General features: G+C 47.3%; 1 protein-coding gene across 4 annotated transcripts in view; it reads right to left on the reverse strand.

The window, feature by feature from the left end:
• The window catches only part of Lrrc8d (leucine rich repeat containing 8 VRAC subunit D), a 106,130-nt gene that overhangs the window by 30,994 nt on the left and 52,154 nt on the right, over positions 1 to 22,982 (reverse strand). Inside the window, exon 1 of one of the 4 annotated variants that reach the window (XM_087908768.1) lies at positions 13,041 to 13,307. The exons of the other annotated variants lie outside the window; for them this stretch is intronic. The gene's annotated coding sequence lies outside the window, so the exon portion shown is untranslated. Of the gene's footprint in view, positions 1 to 13,040; positions 13,308 to 22,982 lie in introns of those variants that run through there. 4 annotated transcript variants of the gene reach the window in all.

Genomic DNA, 22,982 nt, shown 5'->3' on the forward strand with positions numbered 1-22,982 from the left:
ATTTCGTCACAGTCATATGAAGCTGACACTCATGCCTACGTCAACCCTATTAGAGCAAGGTACTGGTTCACTACTGTGAGATTACATCATAAAGAACATAGTATACAGTAATGTTTTCAACACTTACTAGGAGATACAATGTCTACAACATGCAATATGTTTAATATTATAGTAATGTTTTCAACACTTATTAGGAGATACAATGTCTACAATATGAAATATGTTTAATATCTATCTGCTGATGCATCTTTTGTTTCCTGGTATTTCCCATGGGCATATTACATCCATAAGGCTAAGGGATATTCTTGAGTACCAGACTTGGAGACATTCTGTCCTGAGCTTTACAAATTATACACAGGCGCACACTGCTTTTTAAAAGAAGCACAATGAAGAGATTGCTAGAACCCTAAAGAATAAGGTGTGATTATTCACTTATGTAGGGCTCTTTCAAGATATTTAAAAATAAGTTAGTTATAAAAGTTCAAGGTCTCAGCAGCTTTTTAGAAGCCCAACTGCTACGTAAAACAAATTGTGTCATCTATAAATAGGAACTTCTAGATACACACACACTATCGTGAAAATTATGTAAGTAAAATCTGTTCACATAGAAAGCTAGAAACTGAAAATAAGCCAAAAGGAACGAGTAGGGACAATCTTAATGCACAGCTGCCCCACACCGACATTTATACCCTTTCAGAGCTTGGCAGAACCACTTGCCTTAAATGTAGGCAGATGTTGGGGCTGGGGGTGGAGGGGCTCAGGGCAGCTAACAAACAACCTGAAGTCCTTTTTGCTTCAATGATCAGTGGAAGAAAACAACTCTGGCAGGTCTTAAAATAAAAAAAAAAAATGCACTTAGACACCAGCTCAGAGGTCCAAATATATTCTATGGCTCTATCAATCCTTCCTTTCCTTTGGCATCAATATAAAAGCTCACCATGTCCTCCGAGCATAGTATTATACTTTTAGAAATATGTGATCACTGTAGATCAGCCACGCTACTTCTTAGTTACCCAGCACACCTCTGTGTCCAGACAAGCACACAGACCCTGAAGCTTGCTAAGAGCTGAGTGGATGGTAGGGGGTGAGGGGAAGCTCTTTGGGGTCCCTTTTATAAAAGACCTTAATCTGGGTGCCAGGGCTGACAATGGAAGGACCTGTTGCTGGGAATTCAGTGGTTTCCTTCTCTGGTCGACAGAACCTTTCACATCATTTACATGGAGGGTTTCCCTCACCTATAAGACACACACACACACACGCACACGCACACACACACACACACACACACCCTGAGGGAGAAAAGATGCAATCATTTGAGTGAATACTTAGACTGCCTGTATGAATATATTTCTATCACTCACACACAATTTGTAAATATATAACACCACTAATTTTTAGATAACTCCATTTACTTAACACTATGATGAAAAGCACTTTAACTTTATCACTTTGGATTACTTTGTTCACAAATCACTGTTGGCCAATTCTTTTCCTTGCTGTTGCTACTAATTGGTTTGGTTCCATTAAGACAGTGTCTCAGTCTGTAGCCCAGGCTGACCTAGAATTTACAAAGTAGCCCAGGCTGGTCATGATCCACCCATCCCTGGCTCAGCCAGATCATAAGCATCTATTAATTTTTCTAAATCCAATAGAACATGGGCTTGTAAGAATTCAAAGTTAGCTTACCTGTCTAAAAATAACGTTTAGAGAAAGGGTGTTCTGAACTTCCTGTGTTCTGAAAGTCGACACTCAAGAGATGAACAAGAATTGAACGTCCCCTGCTCACCCTAGAGGTCTTCCAAGCCTTTCCTCTTACCCCTCCTGCCAGGACTGATGCCAAGACTGCACTTGGCTCCCTCTGAGACAACAGAAACGTTAGAGATGACACGGAGATAGGAGCGGCAGCAGCAAATTATGCAGTCAGGGTGGCTCAACCCAAACATTCTTCTCACAGTCCTAAAGGTCAGGATGACAGCAGGGTTGGGCTTTGGTGAGGGCCTCTTCCAGACTGTACCCCTGCACAGAAGGAAAGGGCAGCAGCTCTTTGGGCATCTGGCCCCTTCTCCTAATACCAGGGTACTGGGCTTTAGATTTCAACAAAGGCATCTTATGTAAAACATAAACATTCAGGCCGGAACAGGAACCTTCTGCTTCCAGAATGTGCTATCCCAACAGGTTCAGCATAGTCAGAACATCGTGCACAACTCACAACACTAATGCTTTTCAAGTACCAAAGCAGAAGAATCCAAATCGTTAACAATACTGCTCCATAGATACAGCTCCTGGATGGCTACTTTGTATCCTCTGCCACTGAATCTGCAGTAAGGAACCCTTCAGTCTAAAAGACCAAGAGCAGATCCAGGGCCACATTTCATAGCAGCTGTTCCAGCATCTAAAGGAACACACGACCCCTTACAGCCCGTTACAGTGTTCTCTACTGCAGAGAATCCTTACATCTACTCCAGGGAAGACACTTCCCAGGACTGGGTGGCTCACCTACTCTGAAAATGCAGCATTTCCAGTGTCGCCTTTCAGCTTGTTTGCAGGCGATACTTTGTTTCTAGGGAAAAGTGCTAATTCCTTTCTCACAGTTCTGTCTCTTCTTTTTCCTTAGCTATCTGAGAAAACTAGGTCAAATCTGAAGCATAAAATTAGAGATTTTCTGGAGTCAACAGCTTTGTGTGTGTCTGTCAAATACCTGGATGTTACAACCACACTCTAGGTCACAGAATGCCTGGATGTTACAACCATACTCCAGGCCAAGGAAAGTCTACATGTTACCACCACACCCCAGGCCATGGAAAGCCTGGAAGTTACAACCACACTCTAGGCCACGGAAAACCCTTCTGTTCCTTAAGTGAGCAAAGCCCACGTGCCTCAGGACCTTAGTAATGGTTTTCTCTACAAGACTTTGTCCCCAGACCCCCTCACTGCCCCTTCTATCCACTCAGTCTCCTCCCACAGTCATCTTCCCATGAAGGCCTTTCCCAACTGGTTGGTTTTCACCCCACTGCAATGTTTTAGACCCTTTCCATTTTGTTCATAGTGTATTCTCAGCATCTATGGCAGTGCCTAAGTCTGTGTGTAACTCACCTTTAAAAACAAAACAAAAAACCAGCAACAATCTCTCTACATAGCCCTAGAACTCACAACTGAGACCAGATAGGCCTCTAGCGCAGAGATCCTCCTGCCTTTGCCTCCCAGGTGCTAGGATTAAAAGTGAGCATCACCGCACCCTGCTGGCCTGTGTGCAGAGAGGAGTGGAGACGGAGTTCTGGCTGTCTGGCTTAACCCCAGCAGCACCAGTGAAAATATCCCAGTGCTCTTAGCATAAGCTTCCTGTGGGCCAGGAATACGTAACTAACAATGGGCTGAAGATGGTTCAAAGCCAGGGTGGCTGGGACCAGAACATGTAATATGTTCAGGGACAGCTTTTGAGCACTTCTTAGATAACAGGCCTTGCACACAGGAAGATATGGACTAAGAGACCAAAGGTCTATTCTAGGAGCGAGAGTACAGGGCAGTGAAAACGACCAGAAAGATGAGCTATGTTCCAGCAGCAGGGTTCTCCAAGCCACGAGAACAGGCTAGAACGCCTCTCCAGAAACAGCCGATCCAGAGGATTTGATGAACAGCGGGATTTTAGCTCAGCATCAGACACATCGCAAGAATAATGCTGGGTACTACGGTAATTATGATCAATACCACTGTTATTAGGACTACTAACGAGAACTCTCCATCAGCTGTTTCCAAGTACTCCAATTAACACATGAAAATACAAGGGTGAAAAATACAAAATTCCCCATCAGGCAAACACGGCTGAAGTAACTGCTGAAGGCAGGCCTCGTGGCTGGATGCTGAAGATCAGTCCGCAGAAGGATAATGAAAAACAAGACACCAGCATAGGCTCACAGTACTTCTCCATCACACACGCACAGTGGGAGAAAAACAGCAATTCCACAGTGGGCTGGCAGGCTCCACCCCGCGCAGCCTCTGTCACCTGCTGTCCCGGGTGACAAGAGGCTTCAACACTACAGCTATGTGTCTTAACATGAGGGACCAGGAAGAGAATGTCACTTCTGGGGTCTCTCAGCTAAAAGCGCATGGCCTCAATCCAACCATGGGAAAATACCAGGATGCCAAGCTGAAAGGGAACAAAATAACTTGCTGGTCATCCGGGTTCACTGTAAGAGAATCCCAGGAACTAGCAGGGCTGGGGGCAGTTAGGAACTGCATGTGATCTGCGCAGAACAAGGGCTGACGGGGAAAATTGGTGGAACGAGGTGAAAGGTCTCCCGGTGGGTCAACAGCGGGTCCAAACGCTACTTCCCACTTCCTTCATCGTGCGACACACATGACACTAACCTGAGCAGAAGCTGGGTCAAAGGGTATTTGAGAATTCCATGCATGGTTTGTGCGACTTTTCCTTAAGTCAAAAAATATTTCTAAACTACACATTAAAATAATGGAGGCATCCGAGCCAGGACTGGAGACTCTGACAGAGACACGGGCGACTAGGAGGCTGACGCTCGCCTCAGTGTGGCTTCTGAAATTCCAGGCCAAAGGACGAGAGGAGGAGTAGAGGAGAGTGCAGAACCTGCGGCTATGAATACCTAAACCTCGGCTCCTCACAGAAAAGGAGAACTGTCCCGAGTTGAACGGTTGGCTCCAGGGTGGAGCTGATCCAGTTCCTGGTGACTCACCTAGAGAGCTAAGAACAGTCATCAACACAAGTCCTTGCAACACTGAGGGCCCGGTGCCTAAGGTGTGGCAAACCTCCTCTTACAATGCCCTTGGAGCATTTGGGGTGAAGGGAGGAAAAAGGGGTTCAAGCAGACTTGAGGTAAGGTCTCACTATGTAGACTGGGTTGGCCTTAAATGCAACCGTCCTCAGTTTCCCTTGTGTGTGAGCTGCTATACCCAGCGTCTGGGGAGTCTTGATTAAAATAAACACTTAAGAAAATATAGTATAGTTTTAGTTATAAAAAGTTATGAGTATCACCAAGGATCCTAGTTGGCCTCACAGCCAGTTTCCCCAATTATTAAGTCTTAGATCACTGTGGCATATTTGTTAAAACGTATCCAGGACGACCAGCATAGCGCCCTCGCATGCACGCTCTGGAGACGTCCTAGGGGTCCTTGCCATCCAGGATCCCATTCACTAGTGCCTTCTCCTGAGGCTTCTCGGCTTCCCTCGTTAGCTGACCCTCACAGCTTTGAAGAGTACTGACCGGGTATTTTGTTTGGTGACTTTCCACTGGGGTTTGTCTAGTGTTTTCTCCATGCTTTGTCTAGAATTAGGGGTCAGTGAAAAGTTTGCCCACCTTTTGCTATGAATAACTGAGTAGCTTTGTTTCACAGTAAAGTCATGTCATGTACACATTTGCATCTGACCTGGTCAATCTCAAATGTATTTATTTCCCATTTAGGAAGAAGGCTGAATACATGCCATTTTATGGGCTGTGAATACATCGTGTTTCAAAATAAAAGCCAAAGAGGACTAAGGATGGCGCTGTGAATACAGAGCTTGGCTAGCGTGCTCGAGGACCCCCTAGGTTGGGTACCAGACATGGTGGCACACGTCTGCAATCCCAAAACTCTGCAGACGCAGGCAGGAGGATTAGAAATTCAGGGTTACCCTCGGTTACACATCACATGCATGAGACACACAACAGAACAAAAGCCCTAAGCAGACTCCGAGATTAAGGGAGCTTGCTGTCAATCCTGCTAACCTGAGCTCAATCTCCAGAAAACGCCACATGATGGCATTATCTCCTGACCTCACACTCATGTCACGGCACCCAGGTGTGAACATCTGCCCCCGTGTGCGCACACACACAAAACGAGAAGATGAAAAGACTTAAAAGCAAAGCCAAAGAAAACACTTTACTCACTTATTACTAAATGCTTTAATTTTTTTGTTTTTTGTTTTGTCTGTTGTCTTATCGTTACAAAAGAAGGCTGAAGAGAGCAGGCAACCTCTCCGTTGCTGCTCTGGCTTGAGAAACACTTAGTGCACGCACAAGGGGAATTTCCTGGGTGAGCTAGCCTAGCAGAGCCACCCAATCCTCCTGCTGTGCTCCTGAGACTTGGAGGACAAAGAAAGTCAAGTGTGACCAGCAACCTGGAGGCGAGGTAGAGAAGACCCTCCAGGGCCTCTGGGAGAGGGGTTAAGACAGCCAGCCGGAACTGGCTCAGGAGTCCAGAGAGCGCTGTGGATGCCTCCTCAGCCCCGGGTGGGACAGGAATGGGCTCTGTAGTCAGTGCTCCTTTCCAAGAGGCAAAGCATCCCAACGTACAAATTTTATTGTGAAGTAAAACAGAATCCAAATGTCCCAGAAATACCCGGTTACATGTCAAGAAAACCCATGTAGCTAGGCAGTGGCAGCACATGCCTTTATACCCAGCACTCAGGAGGCAAAGGCATCTCCTTGAGTTTGAGGCCAGCCTGGTCTACAGAGTGAGTTCCAGGGCAGAGAAGGTTATACAGAGGAAACAGTCTCAAAAAACAAAAAAACAAACAACAACAAAAAAGGAAAGGAAAGGAAAGGAAAGGAAAGGAAAGGAAAGGAAAGGAAAGGAAAGGAAGGAAGGAAGGAAGAAAGGAAGGAAGGAAGGAAACCCATGCAAAGAAAATCACATAGGCAATGAGTCTTTGAAATCTGCAAGAGGAGGTTCTGGAGAGATGAAGGTTTGGGTGCTTCCCTATACAGGGTTCTGCACTCCCGGTCCTCTCTGAAGCATCAGCACAATGAGCTTATGGCATTTAAGTAAACAGAGTCCAGACAGCACATAACAGTGACAGCGAAGGAGTCTGCAGACCCAGAAAAACACTTGGTGCTGCTGCTGATTGTCACCTCTCTGTCCTTTCCCAGGGGCCACGACACAGCGACACCTTCCCAAGACAAATATGCTGCTGCCAGCCCCACTGGAACACACTGATGCAATTACAGCATTACTGTGTCCTGACAGAGGAGAGCAGAGCTGGAGAGCAGAGGACTAGTTAGCAGAGCAGAGGACTAGTTAGCAGAGCAGGACTAGCTAACACCGTCAAGGTCCTTAGTTCAATTTCCCGCCCAACAGTAACAAAGGAAGGAAGAGGGTACGTGTCAGGATCTGAATTTTCCTGATCATTCTTCAAAAGAAGACATATCTCCCATGACCGATAGTGCATGCACATGTACATGTGTATTTCTAGACAGAATCAACAAACTATGTATACAGCTCTGGGTAGGAAGGCCCATGGGAATGAACTTCAGAATCAATCTTGACTCCTTTGTCTTCTGTAAATGCCCAACGCCTGGTGTGACTGAGGAAGGGCTGGTAGTTAACAGTCATGGGAAATGAAGTAAAGGGAAGCGATTATTAAGCCAGAGGTCAAAGAGCACAGAAATCCAAAGGGAGTTTGGTTTTATTTAGTAGGCAACAAAGAGTACAGGTTCACACTACCACGGAAGACCTTTAGAAAGTGAAATCACAGGCTTCACAGCAAGGAAATCTAGGAGTGGTGATGCTGGACCATAACCCCAGCATAGTGAAGCAGGAGCACCCACTGTCTGGAGTTCAAGCCAGTGCCGCTGAGGAGCGAGACACTGACTCAAAACAGCCAGGCAGGAGATTGAAGGAGGGACATGGGGCAGAATGAGAGAGTTGTACCAAGAATTCTGCCGCAATCGGTGGTTGAGGCAGAAGCCGCAAGTGTTATGTTTAAAGGGAGCGACCTAGGTAGGAACTGTGAGTGCTCCCTATGGAAACAAAGTCCAGGGCACGAGGTCGGACAGAGAGCAACGCCAGGATATGAGGCTGCAATCCAGTTATTCATTCGCAGACTCTGCACTTCTCTGGCTCAGGCTGTAAGCGTGAGGGTTTCACAAGCCTCTCCTAACTCGGGGAGTAATGATCGTTCTAGTTCCTGAGGGAAACTTGGATGGACCGGGCAGCTGACAGAAGGATGCTCTGTGTCAGACCCAACCTCACGTTTGACAGACTCATGGCTCCCCAGGGTCAAGCATGAAGAAGCAGAAACAGTCAGTTCATCACCACAAGTCCTTTCCTAAAGAAAATTCTGTCCCCCATACCCCTGTGCCTGACCCCTTCCCGTTGCATAGCACCATAGATGCAGCTTCTGACATCTGGATGTGAATAAACACAGCATTCAGGAGTACTGCGCTGGCGTTGGGTAAATTTTTAATTATTAAGTGGGAGTTTTCCTTCAATGACTAATATCAGGAAATAGAAAGGGCCCCACCTCAGCCAGACTACATCACCTGCAGCCCACCCGCAGATGAACTTATTAAGACTTACGAGAAGAACATTTTCCTTCAAAGAAAGATTTAAAAACAAAAAAGAAACAGAGTGAGGAATCTGTGTTCACACCTCTGGGGCCTGCTAGAAAATCCCTTCTGTAGCTTTAGGTGTAGGCTGGGGCCTGGCAGATGTTCCTCCAACACATGACCTACTTTCTCAGCAGTGAGAAGGGAAGAAAAGGTTAACACAAACACTCAGCTAGCTGCTTTCTCTCCCTGCAAACCATACCTGGAGAATATGAGCAATGACTAAACAAACAAGAAATGGCTGAGGTCTCTACCCTCCCCTGGGGCTGGGCGTCTGTCCTGAAAAGGATGCTAACAGAAGGTGGCCAGCTGGACTTTCCCAAAGCACCTAGCTCTTCTAAAGTCCCTCTGTCTCCACTGACAGCCACACACTGCCAGAAGAACAGGAACTGAAGTATTATTTTACAAAGGAAGCAATTAAGGTCCCTAGAGACCTGCATCTTTGACATGGTCACCATGCCAACAATACCATTTGGACCACATGTAAGATGCTATGGAGCTTACTGGGGGCTTCCATTACCCTCTCTGATTTCCCACATCTCTTCCAACCAAATCATGCGGCGCAGAATTCACAGCAGAGGCCAGCACGCCAAGGTTTCTATCTAGCAAAGATTTGGCCAAAGGAGATGGGCACCTCCATCCCACTCAGCATCTTAGACACCCCAAGAATCCACTGGCCTCTTTCCCATCTCGATCACTGTGTGGGTCTCTCTTCATTCCAAGATCTGAACTCCTGTTTGGATCCCATAGCTTCTCTGATTTGGGCATCACACAACCATTGGAAGTGGTTTCTGGAAGTACCCTTTGGGATGGCCCTTTACAAACTCCATCCAGTCCCTTTCTAAAGAAAGTCTACACCCTCACAACTGGTAGCCACAGCCTGACAGGCTTCTGCATCAACCTCCCCTGCCGCTCTACAATTCTGCATGTGCCTTCGGGGCACCTACAAACAGAAGCTGGGGTGTCACCAGTGCCGGTGACAGTTCTGGTGCCTCGCTCCTTCCTGTACACTATTTGTCCGGATCTGGATCGAATGTCACTCTTTATACAAGAACCATACACTGGTTTCTGCCTAGCAGTCAATATATTGGTCCATTAACTCGGCCAACATTTATGATGATTCTGACACCAGCTGAGAATATACAGATGGGATATTTCGCTAAAATAAAAATTAACATATAGTGAAAAATTTACATCACAGAATGTACGTCTGCCAGGAAGGTCTCCCAAGGACACGAAATGAGTGGATCCACTGGTCTCCACCCTCCCTCAATACTGGGATTACAGACGCCATTGTGTCCCACTGTTAAGGGGTGCTTGGAGGTCTGAATTCAGGTACCCACGTGTGTGCAGAAGGCACTCTGCCCTAAAAGTGTCCCACGTCACCCACGCGGACTCACAGAACTTCAAAGTCTTCTCCTTCTGCGTTTGAGACGGGTTAGGCAGACTGCAGGCTGGGCTGGATTAGGAAACACCAACGCATTACCAAAGCGTGTGTCCATGCCCGTCTGTGAGGAGATTGTAGAGACTCTGAGGGCCCTGAACTGACCCATGGACTGGCACGTCGATGGACCCATGATGACATTATTGGGAGGTGGGTAAAGGCAGGGGGAGGGGGCAACAGCCTGCACGCCACACTCCTGCCACACATGGAGCCAAGCCACCGAGGTCGAAGCCCTTTTAACTTTTTTATTTTTTCAGGTATTTGGTCAAGCACACGGACGTAACCAACACCGTTGTAATCTACCAGTTTAGTCTTGAGTGCACTTACATTCAGAAGAAAAAAGATTTATCCTAATTGTTGTTTGTGGGTATTGCCACATGTGTGCCTGGGCCTGCAGAGGCCAGAAGAGGGTATAGCCATCCCTGGTCTAGGGTCACAGGGAGGTGTATGTGACCAGACATGAGCACTGGGAAGCAAACTCAGGTCCTGTGAGAGAGATGCAAGCACCGGAACTGCCGAGCCATCTCTCACATTTCAAATTCCCAGGGGCCAGAGAGACGTCTCAGTTAGTGTAGTGTAGTGTAGTGTAGTGGGCTCAGAGGACGCTCACAGTGGGCGGCTCCTAACCGCCTGGAACTCCAGCTCCAGGGGATTCAATGTCCTCTTACAGTCTACATAGGCACCTGCACTCACAAGTGCACACCGACACCCACCCACACCCACCCACACACTCATACACCCATATATACACATACACCCATGTACACAAACACCCTCACACACCCATACACACGCACTCATACACACATACACCCATGTACACGAACACCATCCCACACATACACACACACAAATACCCATGTATACAAATATCCATACACACACCCATACACATACACTCATACACATATACACCCATGTACACAAACACCCATACACACACATGTTCACTTAAAAATAATAAATAAAAATTACAAAGAATAAACCTTAACAAATAAACTTTCCACAGAAGCCTGTCCAATACATTCTGAAAAATAATCACACAATAATTTGACGAATGAAAGAATCCAAACAATAATCCACCACGATCTCAGGAAATCTCTGTTCTCCTTCGCATCTATGAGCCCCACACGGGCCTTGTGTATAACGGGATGACCACGTGCATCCCTGTCACCGCTCCGGGCGAACCCCTTAACTGTAGGGTTTAGCCCTGGTCCCACCGTGGTGGTCCTGGATCAGCTGCAACACAGCAAGGCCTCTCCCCACCCTTCCAGCAGCTGCTTCTCCACACAGGACTTGAATTTCCGACCCCTCCCGACACGCTACCCAATCACTCAGGCCCAGGATGAACTGTTTCCTGAGTAAGACTCAACAATAACTTGTAGAAGGACTTAACACGAGCAAGGCCAACCCTCTCAGTGCACCACGGCCAGGGATCCCCTCAGAGTGGCCTTGCTACTTTGGGCCACAGCTGATAAGAGCAACAGTCACTTCACTCAGCCTTCCCCTGGGAAGGGAAAAGCACAGTGCTGACTTCCCTTTCCCAGAATTCCCTGGGGCCTGTGTCCTGGAAGATGACCAGGTGCCTAGTTTTCTTCATACTCTTCTGTGTGGCAGTGGCTTGCCTGTCTGTCTGTGCACACGTGAAGGTCGGTACTGATGGTTAACCTGACAGAACGAGGATCCCCCAGAGAAACAACCTCTGGGTGTCCCTGGGAGGCGCTATTCCCTGGGCTGGAATCCTGAATGGAATAAAAAAGACCAAGTTGGCTGAGTTCCTCTTTCCCAGTCTTCTGCCAGCATGACCCTCTTCCAGCTCCCATGATGGACTGTACCCAGACTGGGAGCCCAAAGACACCCTCCTTCACGTTAAAGACTTAAAACGCAGGCAATATCACAGGCGCAGTGACCTATGGTCTACAGGTCACACCACATCCTGCAGGTCAGGGCAGCACCAACAACCTGAGTTCTCTCACACTAAAGCAATGGCACCAGCTAGCTGGAGTATTCTATAATCACACGGCAATGAGGCTATGGTTAATGCAGTGATTTAAACACTCTGCACACAACAGTGCTAATTAAATCACAGAAACAGGAAGGAGAGAGATAGAGGTAGTAGTAGTGGCTGCGATAGGATTCTAAGATCTACTTCGCAAAACCTACCAGAATGGTTTTATGATTTAAACGTGTGGATAAACTTCAAACTCAAGAAACAGTTTTAACAGATCATATTAACACTAAATTACTCAACTGCGCCCTTCTGCGCTGTAAAGGACCTGGGATGCGAGGCTGTCTCCTAAGTCCCTGCTCTCCTTCTAGCTTGCATTTCAGATAACCTGAAACAACGTTCTGTTGGTGACTAACGTTTTACATAAGGTGACTGTATGCTTTCCTTTCCAGGCAGGTTAAACGTCTACAACGAAAACTAATGACTTAAACACACACAGAGAATAACAGGTGCCTCCATACGTCACTTCTTTCAACACAGCAGATTACATGCACATGACTGCTTTCTGCGTCAGCAATCCAGAGGGGGGCTTTTTTATTATTATTATTTCCCGAGATGTTTTCATTACAGAAGGATCATAACTTCGCAATGAAGCAATGGTTCACGTGCTTTCTGAAAACTGACAGCACACTACTCAGTACTGAACCACTTATTTATATATTACAAATGCAAAGTATCCGGTGCTCCGCAGAAAGGTAGAAATATGGAATTCTGGTCCTCAAAAGCTAAGGGTCTAGCAGTGGTAAGATATGCGCATTTGTAACACTGGGTGGGTAAATGAGACTATGCACCTAGCACAGGGTGTGGGGCGAAAGGATACAAAATGTCAAGAGCTGAAACAAGCGACAAAGCAGGGAGGAATCTGACTGGACTGGGAGTCAGGAATAGAGGGAGCTGGAGATGAGCCCCGAGAAGAGCTGGAGCTGGTAGGTGAGAGTCAGTTTGTCATCCCATGGATGACTTCAGGTGCTCACTGAAGGTATTCTGGAAATAACACAACGCACATTATATACTTGGAAAGAATATAATCTTTCCAATCTGACGTCCTGCATTCAGAATAGTCACGTATGAACACACCAGGAGACTAATAGCCCAGAAAAGGAGAGAAACAAGATGATGAACTCGAATTGGTGGTGGAGGAAAGAAGTCTATATACATGAGGGTTACCTTGCCAGCCAGCTAGGCAAGAGCTGATGCCCTGCTTTCGTTCTGACTCACTAAGTCCCAAACCAAAAACAAATAACCACACAAATACCTGTTCACACCACTTCTGGAACGCTCTGGGAAATACCTTGCTGGTTACCCATGTTTTTGTAGTTGGATTTTAATGCTTGCACTGTCTCATTTCAATTCAGTAAGATGCGACACCTCCCGACACTCAATCCCGATCCTGACGAGGCTAGCAGAGTGAGGAACTCGAAGGACCGGGTACAACCAACTGCTGAAGACAGGTACATTAGAGTAAGTCTTGGACTTCAAGATAAGTCGAACGTGGTCAATCAACACCCAGCTACGTACTCGAGTGCCACATTTGATGTCTCACCCATGATCTGGAAAAGGGAAACGGCTTAGTAAGATGACGCCACAGATTTAACCAGGAAACATTTGCTGTCATCACAGTTCTTCCAGGTAAGCGATGTCAATCACAGCCTACAAGCAGACCACCCTGACTGCTTCCACCCCATCCTACAGAGCCTTCCCACGGCACACCGGCACAACCGGTCTCTCTCCAGCAGCCGCTGGCCGGCCCTAACTCTCAGCAAACGCTTCCTTACATTCGGCACTGGTCTTCTCAGAACGTCTCCTGATGAACCCAAGCTCTGCAGTTTCTGAGCTCTATATTCCCAGGAAACTGATAATTGGGGCCACAGGTTTCTCAACAGTACGCTGCAAAACCCCCTTTAAACAAAGGGAGAGGGAAAAAAAGAAAACCACCGAAATTACAGCATGAGAAATGTTTATGTTCTTGACTCCCCTCAGCTGAAGTGATCAGATGGGGGTCGGCAACAGGCAGGAGCGCTCTAGAAAAGTAGCAGGTGAGTCTAGCAGGCAAGTGGACTGAGATGCCAAGCAGGGAGCTAAGAAGGTGAGCGAGGAGGACCAGGACCATAGCCGTGCTAACTGCCATTCCAATCCGCCACACCGCTGGAAGGCCACGGGGCACCAGGTTCCCTCCCGTCTCGGGAGACCCAAGTTGCTGGTTCTTCCTGCTTTTAAATTAGGGGACATAAAAGTCAGCCATTTTCTCATTCTTCCAGCTTTATGCAAATGAATCTATAAAACTCTCAATAGGCTTAATAACCAAATATATAATAATCAGTTTAAGTCCTTAATTATAAGATGAATTTAAAGCAGTCACACCCATCATTAGAACGGTGACAGCAACATACCAGAGCACATATTTGGTGTCTCACTCACCCACAAACCAGGAAAAAAAAATAATCTCAGATACATCTCAGAATTATAAAACAGAAAAGAAAAAGACCACTACAGCTAAAAGACAGGTCATCACACCGTCCAACCACTCAGGTCATCACACCGTCCAACCACTCAGGTCATCACACCGTCCAACCACTCAGGTCATCACACCGTCCAACCACTCAGGTCATCACACCGTCCAACCCCTCAGGTCATCACACCGTCCAACCCCTCAGGTCATCACACCGTCCAACCCCTCAGGTCATCACACCGTCCAACCCCTCAGGTCATCACACCGTCCAACCACTCAGGTCATCACACCGTCCAACCACTCAGGTCATCACACCGTCCAACCACTCAGGTCATCACACCGTCCAACCACTCAGGTCATCACACCGTCCAACCACTCAGGTCATCACACCGTCCAACCACTCAGGTCATCACACCGTCCAACCACTCAGGTCATCACACCGTCCAACCACTCAGGTCATCACACCGTCCAACCACTCAGGTCATCACACCGTCCAACCACTCAGGTCATCACACCGTCCAACCACTCAGGTCATCACACCGTCCAACCACTCAGGTCATCACACCGTCCAACCACTCAGGCAAGGCTTTATCTTCCCTCTGGAAGCGAGGCTTGAGAAGGGGTTCTCTGCATAGCCTTGGGTGTCCTGGAATTAGCTCTGTAGACCAGGTTGGCCAAGAACTCAGAGATCTGCCTGGAGTGCTGAGATTAAAGGTGTGTGCCACCACCGCCCAGTTACATCATATTTTCTGTTTACCGGTGTGTCTTATGGAACTGTCTTACAGATTAAAAACACAGTTTTGGAGGCTGGGGCAGTGGCACGTATCTGCAATTCCAGCACTTGGAAGGGGGGTAGAGGCAAAAAGATAGGGGGCTCAAGGTCAGGGGCAACAGTTACATGGCAAATTCAAGGCCGGCCTAGGTCTATGTCAAAACCAAACCAAACTGCAACACCACTCCCCCCAAAAGTGGAGTAGCACCTCAGGAGCAGCTGTTGGTGCCAAGCATCTAAAAACCAGAGTGATCCATCCCAGAGACAAGATCTGAGACCTACAAGTCTTACCACTGCGGGATCAGAAAGTCTATATTTCTAAAACAATTTCATGTCCTTGTGTGGAGGCAGGGAGTGTAGACATTTTTATAAGCTGGCTGGAAGTTAGCAAGCCCCAGAAACCACCTCCTCTCTGCTCCCCTTTGAACTGGGGGGCAGGCATGGATGCCCAGGGCTGGGGATCCGAATTCAGCTCCCTGTGACTGAGCAGTAAGCACTTCCAACCTGGAGCCAAGTCTCCAGCCCTGGAAAGGTGGAGGAGGAGCTGCCCGCACTGGCATGTGTGGAGTCTCCAGGTGATGCCCTCTATCTGTGGTAAGGGTACAGCGCTGACTGATCAGAACTCGATACTGATGGGGAAAAGGCGGGGGACCCGTGCTACAAAACTCATAACGACAGCTGCATATTTTTCTCACTTTTACACTTCCATCACTGCTGCCATCCACACAGATAACTGAGCGAGTGAGCATCTCTCGGCATTCCCGGTCAGGCCCGGCCTGTTCACCTTCTAGAAGGGAAGAGACACGAGGCTTGCTTGGCGAGGCACTCAGGACAAGTCTCGGATAAAACAAGATGAAGCACAATTAATAAAAACTCAGGGTCAGAAATTGGGGTTCAACCTGAAGGTCCGAAAAGCAAAACAGCCAGCCACTGGCTCCTACCTTGACCTCAGACTGAAATGGTGATCCTGCCTCCTGGAATCTCAGAAGCAGACTGTGTCTGAGAGCCCCCCAAGTCTTATAATCCTTTCTGGGCTGGGATTAAAGGCATGTGCCATCCGGTTTCTATGGCAACTAGTGTGATTACTGGGATTAAAGGTGTGTGTTACCATAACCTGGTCTGTAAGGCTGACCAGTGGAGCTATTTACTCTCAGATCTTCAGGCAAGCTTTATTTATTAAAATACAATTTAAAAGCCACTACAAGAGCCCATTTCCTTTAAGATATCATTAAGATTCTCAAGATTGGAAGTAGTACTTACATAAACTCTGCTTCTAATTAAATACACCTACTTTATTTCTGAAGTGCTCTTATAGAATATTCCATCCACCTACCAGGACATGCTATAACTATCGGTAAAACCCAAACACGCACCACATCACCTGTGTCATATGCTGGAACCAAGGGGAGCGACTATCAGGAGCCTCACAGACGGGACAGAAACGGGCACAGCTGCCCTCCAGCCCGGTACACACTACACTAGCTAGGTCCGTATCCACGTCACACTGGAATTTAGAATACCTCTTCTTTTTTCTTATTTTCTTTTTGGTTTTTTGAGACAGGGTGTCTCGATTTAACAGTCCCGCTGTCCTGGAACTTGCTTTTTTGGAGACCAGGCTGGCCTCGAAATCACTGAGATCTTGGCCCCTGCCTCTCAAATGCTGGGATTAAAGATGTGTGCCACCACCATCCAGTCCAGAATCCCTTTTCTTAACACAAAGAAAAAGAAGTGGGGGTAAGTATACAAGGATTACCAGACCACAAACAACACGGAATAACAGCAGTAAGCATTTACAAAGGTTTAACTATATGCCAAACAAAATCTGAATACTCATACACAGAAACTGCCTGGCCATCTTACAGGCAGGGACTATAACGACCCTAAGGCTGAAGCAGGGAACGGTTTATGTGACCAGTATAAAAACCTGAAGTGACAAAGCCGGGGTCTAGCGCTGGAACTCTTAATCTCTGCGAGAAAATGTTCTCAGCCAGGTGTGGTGGCACATACTTTCAGTGCCAGAGCACCAGGGGAGGCAGACGCAGGTGAGTGATAATAACACGAGAATTTCAATCGCTCAGTCACAATACCCACAGGTCAAGGATTCAACAGCCAAAGTTCAAGGACAGCAGCTACTACATCGGATAGAGGGTAGAGACATCTCAGTCTTGGGGGAACATTCTACTGGACAGCCCAAACGTCTAACAAACTTTTCCTGCAAAGACGAAATAGTAAATAAAACACAGATGCTGCCAGTTTCGGGGTGATTAACCACGCATGCCCTTCTGTCTTCCATCCGAGGGCCAAGGTGACAGAAGTCACCGGCAATCCTACCCAGCACCTTCACCAAGCGGCGACGCTCCAAGCAAGTGGCTCAAGGGTAATAAAGTCTCATCTCTAGTCAGCAGCCAGGCATGGCTGCACTCACCTTTAATCCCAGCACTCTGGAGGCAAAGGTAGGAGGATCTCCCGGCCTACAGGGCCCACCCTACTCCAGAGGACCGGAGGTTCTACTTGGGCATCCCCCATAGCCAATGTCCCACTCCCCGCAAGTCCCTTTTCCCAACCCGGTTAGGATTATGCATCTACAGAGAGGAAACCTTCGTGTTCCCCTCTTCTCATTTCATTGTCTTCCTCCTCCACAGGCAAATAGAAGCCCTCGACGGCAGTGGTTCTTAACAAACGTGACATACGGATTTGGTGGGCCCCTCTGCAGAGACTCAGTGGCTCTTAGGTGCCCTCTGGAGTGTATACAGCAAAGGGGCACTATGGTGGTCTTTAATCCATACAGTAATTCACACACTAAGCGAGGGAAGAGGCGGAGAGGTGGGTGGTATATTCCTCTTTGGTGACTATAATCTCCAAAACCAAGAGAGAATGCTGTCACTTAACTTCAGGAGCCCCAAGAAAGGTCCACAATTTACAAAGCAGTTAGGGTGCATCCGAGGCTTCAAATTGGTCAGGAGAGGGTTTGAGAGAGGGAAGTCTAGGCATCACAGCAGCGATTCGGGGGAGAAATCTGAAGAGGCTGTGGGGGAGAAGGGGCTCATCAGAGCAGGGCTGACGGAGTTATAAAGGGGGAGTCCCTGGATGGGCTTACACAAGGCAGGCTGAGTAGCCCAAGGACAATCATCTCCTACGATAGGGGCTGGGAACCTAAGAGCCGTCCAGTTCCTGGGTTGGAAGCTGCCTCTTCTGCAATTCTAACCCTGTGCTGAAGGCCGGGAAACTCCTCTGTGGGAGATGAAGAAAGACTGCAAAGGGTGCCTGTGGCAGCCGTGCATGCAGGGATGAGCACATCCGCAGCCAGAAGCAGCAAATGAGCTGCTCTCCCTCAGACTAGCTCATATCTGGGCTGCTGCCGGGAGACCCCGCCCACCCCACAGGAGGCTCCACCTCAGCTCACCCTTCTCGGAAACGCCTTTAAAACCCACCCAGGGTCTGTCTCTTAGTGGATTCCAGATCCAATCAAGTCAGGCTCAGGGCTGACCACCCTGTGGGGATCCATCCTCCTGCTCCACCCCAGCACTCCTGTTCCTGGGACCCACAGTCAGCACCAACAACCTTTCAGGCTCTTCCCTTTAATCACAGTGTTTTCTTTCTTTTGTGAATGGATTCTACTGGATTGTTATTAACTTTGACCTTCAACAAATTCCTCAACAATTTTACTGCCCCAGCTCCATCACAAAAGAAAACAGTTTAGATGTGAAGCAAATGAATTCAAGTTTGCAAACACTTAAAGGCACCGCTTGGCATGGAGTCAATGTTACATGTTTGTTAAATAAAAAAAAATAAACAAAAACGCCACCAACATTTAATAAGCACCCCCCATGGGTCGGAGGAGAGGTGAAGAGACAGATGGAGGTTAAAACACTGAGTATGGTTCAAGTATCTTCCTGATACCTGACGTTCCCCACATCACTGCCCTGTCTCCTGGTCCTACTTCATTTTCTTGTTAACATTACTGGGCATCTAATTAATATCCAAGGGATGCACGAAGCACAATTAATAAAAACCCAGAGGATGATATTGGAGTTCAGCCTGAAGATCCGAAAAACAAAACAGCCAACTGCTGGGTCTTACCTCAACCTCAGTCTGAAATGGCGATCCTGCCCCAAGGAATCTCTGAATGAATCTGTGTCTGAGAGCTGTTTCCTCCCATCTTATATACCTCTCTAGGATTGGGATTAAAGGCATGAACCACCTGGTTTCTATGGCAAACTAGTGTGTCTACTGGGATTAAAGGTGTGTGTTATTGCAGCCTGGTCTGTAAGGCTGACCTGTGTGGCTGTTTTACTCTCCGAACTTCAGGCAAGCTTTAGTTATTAAAATATAAATGAAATATCACTACAGATGCAAGCTTCTTAGGCTCAGTCACTACATGGCCTTTGTGGGCCTGAGTTCACGGCAACAGTGTCTCTGGTTTCTGAATCAGTGACCGATGTTTAGTGGTGGCTTCTGATGTGGATTATGAAGTGGGTGGTGGCAGCACATGCTTTTAATCCCTCAGGAGGCAGAGGCAGGCAGAACTCAGAGTTTGAGGCCAGCCTGGTCTACAGTAGGAGTTCCAGGACAGCCAGGGCTATGTGCTAAGACCCTAGCTCAAAAAAAGAAAAGAGAAATGAATTATGAACGAGTGAAGGACACTTGGCTCGCTTTTATGACATCTTAAAGACCAGGAAATAAAATATTTTATGGCCTCTCACTTTTCAATAGTGTGCATATTTAAGCACTTGTAATCTAGAATACTCCCATATTAAAAAAAAAAATCAAAGGGCATCTCCAAAACTGGCATATTCCGAATCACGCCCAAAGAGTCCAACTAACTACTTGACCTATATAAAACTAGATTATAGCTTCATTTACATATTTTCTCTGTCCTGAAGATTTTTTTTTTTTGTTTTTTTGAGACAAGGTTTCTCTGTGTAGCCCTGACTGTCCTGGTACCAGCTCTGTAGACCAAGCTGGCCTCAAATTTAGGGACCCACCTGCCTGCCTCTCCCTCCTGAGTGCAGGAATGGGGTGTGTGCTGCCACTGCCAGAAGAATAGTCCTGAGAGGCATGGATGGGGTGGAGATTTACCCCTCTTATTAATGTGAAAGCAGTCAGCAAGGGTTGCCTTACCCACACAACCTGATTGGATGGAAATCAGGTGTACTTCACCGGGTCTGATGAACAGGTGAGACCCGAGGATTCGGAGTCTGTGTGAGCAAACCCCACTGTAGAAAGGTGTTGGGATGAGCAGAGGAGACGCAGGGGAAGCTTGACCAGTAGAGTCCTGGTATAGCCAAACTGAAATGGCTGTACCCACAGCATCGTCACCAACCAAGGTGGCCAGCCTCTTCTACCAATTCCATCCCCCACAATGAAATGCCCGTGGGTTAATGTAGAAGGCACTCTTCGTATTTTATCTACGAACAGGACTCTGCCTACAATCACACAACACCTTCAGTTCACACTATTGCAGAGAGGAGATTGGCAATCTCTTCAGACACACGGAGAGCGGAGAGGAAGGGAGAGGTCAAAGGGCAAAGACTCCAGTCTTTACTGAGCTGTGGGGTTTTTGCTTTGATAAAGGACTATAAAGTCAATTAACAAGCAACACATCTCCTCCTGTCATAGGACACATCCACACTACAGCCCTCAGTGCACACACGGAAATACTTTCCAGACTGGCAAGGTCGCTCAGGGGGTAGAGCACTCGAAATCAAGCCTCAGAACCCACATGCTGGAAGGGCAGGCCCCTTCCTAGGTTGTCTCTCAGCCTACACATGCCTACTACGGCGTGCACGTATACACAACAGGTAAATCAACGAATGACATCTTTCAAGTACAAAATAGCCCCTCTGTTTCCGAATCAGGGGTCAACAGTGACAGATTCCACACCGGAAGAAAACTGGCCCTTCCTCCTCTGACTCTTTCTCGTTAGCGATGGAAGAGCTAACTTCGTGGAAGTGAAATTTAGTCATTAAACAAACTGCCAGAGACGTACTGCTGGTGAGCGCCCTGTAAGGACCGAGCGAGCCCCGAGTGAACTAAACCAAAGCTGGACTCACTTGTCTCCCTAAGAAGCAGGATGCTTCAACACTCAAGATGAGCCTCTTGTGACTTCTTGTTTCCATGGTGATAAATAACATTGGCTGCTACGTGTGGTCTGGCTTACATCTATGAACAAGCATTTCCTGATGAATGGCAATTCCCACAAGATAGAACTGCCCAAATATTTTAGGCAGATGATGAGAAAAAAACATTCTACACAGAAAAAATGAATAACTGGTTAGGTCACCGAGCAGGAACGAGCTGACGCTTCAGACCTAAAATTCATTTTCGTGAAGGAAGCCCCTCTGCTGACGGATTGGTGTTTCTGTAAGAACTGCACTCGGGAAAATGATCAAGGTACAGGGAGAACGTACGGACATATTTCTAAATTAAGAACATTCAGAAGAGGCATGGTAGCCACAACTTTAATCCCAGCAGGGAGGCAAAGGGCCAGTCAGGACTACATAGTGAGACCCTGCCTCAAAAGACAAAACAACAAAGGATGAGAAGAGAAAGAGGAAGAAGACGATGACGAAGGCAACTCAGGTTTTATGAGCAAACTTAACAAGATTATACATTTGGGGATTTTGAGGACTGTGCCAAGAGTTTTATTCAATTGCTTAAATCATGTGCTATGGCCAGGGCATATTTCCTACTTTAACTCTTCAGCTATAGTTTCAGTTTTTCAGAAAGCCTTATTTGTAAACAGGGGACAACTAAGCATTAAGTTCTGTGTCACAGCCTTCTCCTGGGAAGGCTAGTGGTCTCAGAGAGGTCGATATCCCAGGTCCCGGCCTCAGGACCGGACAGGAGCGTAAGACGGCAGCATTTCACGGATGCTGTTTCCAGGGCACGTCTGGAAGCTACCCACACAGTCAGACCATCCTAGACACACACATGAAACCTGGTGCAAAGAAGACCAACACTGGCAGGGAGCCATGAATGTCACACGCCAACTCGACCTCACCACTTCCATCTGGCTTTTTCCACTCAGTAGTTGAGTGTTTCATATCCAAGGCACTTACTTGGTCATGAGATACCCAAGGAACATGTATATAATCATATATGAAACAGTTCCCCCTTCCACCCTTTTCCTGTGAGGCAAAGACACAGAACCTGAACCCCTTCTCTTTAAGCAAACTGTACATTTGGTGGGGCTGTGGCATTTGAAGGGAGTGGTGACGATTTTCCAGGGAGGACAGGTTGAGATAGTATCTTCATGTTCCTTGAGTCTCAGCCTCTCCCTGCCTACAAGAGCCTGTACACACTGTTTCTAAGAAAGCTTCAGCACAGCTGCCTCTGATGAGAACAAGACAACTGCTCACAGTCTGGACAGAAAAAGGAAATCTTCTGGGCTGGTAGTGCAAAACTCAGTCTGTTTAAAAAACCTTTTTATTCTTCATGGGTCACGATCGTTCCCTTCCACAATTCCCAACATACCCACCAAGTGAACTGGACATAAATCTGCTCCCAAATGCATGAGAAGGGGACTAAATAGATTTAAATTATGTAAAAGCAGTCACAGAAGTTTTGTACACACCTTACTAGATACTGCCTGCATGGAGTCATGGAGCTACAAGGCTTAAGTCTGGATATGGACAGGCGGGAAAGGGGCAAAATGGGAAGACGTACCAAAAACACAACCGCCTACAAAATTCAAACCTTTGTCAACTTTCACTTGTTGTATTGAACAAACGGAGCCCGTAGGAAAGACCAACAGCTCAATGCAGATATATCCTGGACACATCTCTGACACTTCCTTATCCCCAGGGACACTGTCTTGAAGATGTGGGTACAGGAACAGACACCGGAGACCGCAGGGCTAGTGACGAGGAAGATACGCGATGAAGGCACTCCGGGTGGGGGCATCCACAGAGAAGAGCAAAGTGACTGCCAGCCAGGCAGGCGTGCGGATCCCCAGCACAAATGTCAACAAGCCT

Source organism: Myodes glareolus, chromosome 8 (genome assembly GCF_982192425.1).
Source record: "Myodes glareolus chromosome 8, mMyoGla1.1, whole genome shotgun sequence".
In the NCBI taxonomy this organism is placed as follows: domain Eukaryota; kingdom Metazoa; phylum Chordata; class Mammalia; order Rodentia; family Cricetidae; genus Myodes; species Myodes glareolus.